Below are 4583 nucleotides of genomic sequence, written 5' to 3'. Positions count from 1 at the left end.
AGGGGGAGAGGGAGGGGGAGGGTATGCCGAGTCTTGTAACCAAAAGTGAAGCGAATTTCTGCACCAGCCACTGAAGCTGCTGTAACCAGGTCCCCCGTCACCTATGGCTTCAATGACAGGCACCCATCTGTGGCCTCACAGTTCTGCAGGGTACTAGTTCAAGGTCAGGGTGTCAGCAGGGTGGGTCCTTCTACAGGGTGTGAAGGAAGGACAGTCCCCGGTTTGTGCTGGCCTCCGTCTCCCCACATCCCCACCCGTCTTCCCTCTGGGCCCGTCTGTCACCCTGTCCACACGTCCCCCTGTCCGCACATCCCCGTGTCCACACGTCCCCGTCCACTTGTCCCCTTCCTACCGGCTCCGCCCGCCCTCCTCCCACTGACCACAGGCATCTCCACTGGTCACGTCTGCTGTGACCCTACTTCTGAATGTCACATTCTAGGTCCTGGGGTCAGGACGTCCGCATGTGAACGGCAGGTGGGACACCGTTCGTCCACAGCAAGGTTAACCCAGCGGTGGCCAGGTCCCAGCCTGTCACTGTCCCCAGCCTGATCTGCTCAGTGTTGCTGGGCTCCTTCCCGGGCTGCAGGAGGTGACCAGAGGCTCCAGCCTGTGTCTGTCCCAGCAGAGGAGGAGGAGGCCGGGCCTCTCAGCCGCCCAGTGCCCCTCCTCAGACCCTCCACACGGGCCACTGCGGGGGCCAAGGGGGACCTCGCTTCCACCCGGTTCAGAGAGCAGCTGCTCGACACCCAGCCCTGAGGTGACGAGGAACACTGACATTCAAAGGCACTTACTGAAGATCCTCAGACGGCGTCCGAGTGCCACACGGCTGCCGCAGGCCCCCGTCCGAGGACCCTCGTGTGGATGGGCCCCAGACATGCCATGAAGCTCTCTTCAAACTGCACGGGGTCTCAAACGCCTCCCTCCCCAGGGGTCTGGCGCAGAGCAAGGGCAGGCGGGCGGGAGCTGACGGAACCTTCTAGAACCAGTGCTGAGGGTCTTCCCACCCCCCAGGGAGGACCTGGCTTCACTTTTACAGCCAGCACATGGCCGGGACGGGCGGTGTCAGAGCCGCTGGCAGTGACAGGGTGACAGATGAGGAGCTCCGCCAGAGGAAGATGCGGGGGAGGGCGACTCCTCCCATTTCTCTCTGAACCTTGAGAGACAGGAGGCGGCGAGTGGCCCCGCTGCCTGGTGGATACCCCTCAGGGGCTCATCATCACCCGTCCTGACCGAGCCCCGGGGCCAAGCAGGGCTGGAGGGAGAAGACACGGGCCAGCAGAGGCCCCGGCCCCCTGCGAGGGGACAAAGCTCTGGCTGGGGACACAGGGGCCCGGGGAAGGCAGGGAGGGGGCCTGAAGGGGGGAGCCCCGGGCCAGAGACACGAGGGCACTCGGGTCCTTGACTGGCCGTGTGACCTCACCTCCCAGGGCCTCAGTTCCTCATTCATAACACAGTGGGTCACCCCAGCTCCTCCCCTGACCCTGGACACGGGAAACTATGCAGCAACCAGTGGCCGATGATATTCCACGAATGCACCCAGTCTGCTGCCCTGAGATGGAATCACGCCTGGCCTCCTCCAAGGGCCTCGGCACCCACGCTCCTGGCTATCTGTGTCCCCCAAGGGTCGCTTATATGCCCCTTGTGGGTTGCCAGGGCTAAGTCACAGTGTCACCACACCCCAGCCGTGTGAACCAGACGGGTAATTTCTCCCCTCTGAACCTCAGTTTCCTCTTCTGTCCGGTGGGCGTGGTCATGCCTGACGACGGGCATTAGCGATGGAGGGGCTGGTGCATGCCGAACACTTGTCCCTGAGCATCTGGTCCATGACAGACTTCAGCAGGTAAGAGTCACTGTCATCTTGTGGGGAAAAGTTATCATAGGACCAGGGAGGCCCTTGAGGCAGCAGGCGTGAGGTGTGGGGCGCGGGCTCTGGGGGAGGCCTCCTCCGGCCTGGCTCTCGCCTGGGCCGCCCCGGGCAGCACCCGCAGTCCCGGTGTTTATTATGGGCGGATGGGACCAGCCCGTTGAGCTAAGGGTCCTGATGCCCGTGGGCACCTGGGTGCTGCTCACGGAGGAGACGGGATTGGCTCAGAGAGGCTGTGGGCATTGCCCGAGGTCCCCAGCCTGGAAGTGGCAGTTTCAAGTGACCCAGAGGTTGACCGCTGTGATCTACCTCCCACACCTCCGCAGGGGCTTGCTTCCCTCTCGAGGGTGCAGGGTGTCCTGAACGGGGTGACCCCTGCTACAGCCTCCCCACCCCCACACCCCCTGGACTACCTGGGGTCCCCAATGGCCCCATGTCCAGCCCTGCTGCTCAGACTGGCCACCCCTACACCTGAGCCCAGGGCCCAAGACCTCAGTGACAGGGACGGGGGCTGTTCCTAAGGTCCTACTGCGGCTGGCGGGGCAGGTGTGTGGCCCGGGGTAGCCTCACGGGGGCCACAGAGGTCAGCCGTGCTCACCGTTCAGGACACCAGTGCCCCTCCCTCCCAGCACACCCTGTACCCACGGTGTCCCACTCAGAGGCTGAGTGACTTTGCCTGTCCCCAACGGCAGGGAGACTCCTGGGGCAGGGCTGCCTGGTCACCGTCACCATCACGGTGGATCCACCTTGTCGGAGGAGAAGGCGCCTCTGGAAGGGGGGGGGGCTCTGGAGACTCTGGAGAGGAGCATTGGAACCCAGGACCTGCCTCTGCTGGGGGCAACGGCCTCCTCTCCCAGCCCCGGCTTCCCTCTCCCGGCTGCCTCTCCCGAGCCCTGGTGCAGTCCAAACTGGCGCATGCAAATGAGATGCAAATGACATGCAAATAGCCCCCTGCTGGCTTACACAATGTCCTGGCCTCTGGGAGAACTCTCTCGGTGACAATGCAAGCTGTGCTGCAGGAAAGACCCTGTGGGTGTAGGGAGCCGGGGTGAGGCCGGGAAAACCCACAGATGGAGCAGGGGACACCTCCCCAGACATCTGCTTAGGCCTTCAAGGTGGCCTTGCTGTCCTGTGGGCTCAGGCCCCACCCTTCCCATTTTGCAGAGACACCAAGGCCAGTCTTTGAGGACAGACACCGAGAGCAGAGCTGAAAGGAAGCCCCTCTGGGGTGACAAGGATCCCCAGACCCACAAGGAACTAACTGTACGCGCGGTGTCCTCTTCTGTGCCGACGGCCTGAGCACGAGGCACTCCAAGCCCATTTCACAGATGAGAGAGCTGAGGCCCGGGGAGGATCGGCAGCTGGCCACCATGGGTCTGTGTCCACGCTGCCCACACAACCTCTGCTCCACGGGGCCTCGCCCACCCTCCACCTCCTGTCTCCTCCCCACTCAGGCTGGAGATCCTCCCAGCAGTCTGCTCCCTGGTGCTCCAAGACCCCACCGCCCAGCCCTCCAGCCCTGGACGCCCCCTCCAGGGAGCCCTCCCTCCCTCCCTGGGCCTCGGGGTGGGGGGGAGGTTGGCCGCACACCTCCTCTGCCCTGCCCTCTGTCACGCCCTCACCCCACCCTAGCCCACCGCCCTCCAAGCCACCCCAGCACAGGCCTCCTGTGTGCGTCCCGCCCCCCAGGCCATTTCTACCCCCGGACCTTTGCACCTTCCTTTGCTTCTGCCCGATGCCTCGGACCTTTGCACCTTCCTTTGCTTCTGCCCGATGCCCCGTGCCTCTGGCCGTTGCCCAGCAGCGCCATCTTCTAGAGCCTGGCTCATGGTGCACCTGGCAGAGCAGCCCCTCCCCAGCCACCCGCCACATTCCTGTCCATGCCCCATCGTGAGCCTTTTTGTTGGTTGGTTGGTCTCCCTGCCCTAAGGTGCGTCTTAAGGACAGGGGCCTTGTTTCTCATTCACTGTGTGTCCCCAGCCCAGGGCAGCCACTCAATAAATATTTGAGTGACACTATCCACGCTCAGCCCTGGGAAAGCAGCCCGCAGTCCTGTGTGAACAGGGACACGGGCCACTACCCTGGAGAGGGAGGACCCCGGCCGCCGGCCTCCCCCGCAGCTGAGGTCAGAAGCTAACCAATCCACACTCAGTACAGTGGGGAGCTGAGCCCAGGGGCCAGGGCAGGGTGGCTCCTAGGTCACACAGAGGCATCCCAGTCTCCGACCCGCCTTGGGACTCCCCTGCCAAAGCTCTGCCTGAAGGAGATCCCGGCCACCACCGGCCTCCGCTCCCGGCCACCAGGCCTTGGCTCTGCTGCCCCCTGGTGGTCACCAGCTCAGCCTTCAGCTCCTGGTGCATCTGCAGGTCCAGGCCCAGCGCCCGCCAGAATGTTCAGGGAGGAGGACGGGCAGGTGGCGGGAGGGCCTCCGACAGGGGTGGGGACCCGCCTCCCCAGCTGCCCCACAGACACAGCCTGGAGGGATCCTGGGGGCCCCGGGGGCCTGGCAGTGCGGGGCAGGATCAGGCTCCCGCAGCCCAGCAGGCCAGACTGCAGATGGCGGCCAACCCTGACTGTCCCTCCCAAGAGGGAGCCTGGTCCCCTGGTCCATCCTGGTCCCTCTTGATGCTCACAGCAGCGGAGACGCAGGGTGAGCGCCAGGGCTGGGTCTGCAGAGCGCTGTGGCTTCCACCTCTGCCTCCTAGGACAGTCCTGGAGC

The sequence above is a fragment of the Marmota marmota genome, unplaced genomic scaffold, assembly GCF_001458135.2.
Source record: "Marmota marmota marmota unplaced genomic scaffold, marMar, whole genome shotgun sequence".
In the NCBI taxonomy this organism is placed as follows: Eukaryota; Metazoa; Chordata; class Mammalia; order Rodentia; family Sciuridae; genus Marmota; species Marmota marmota.
This window is presented reverse-complemented; position numbering follows the sequence as displayed.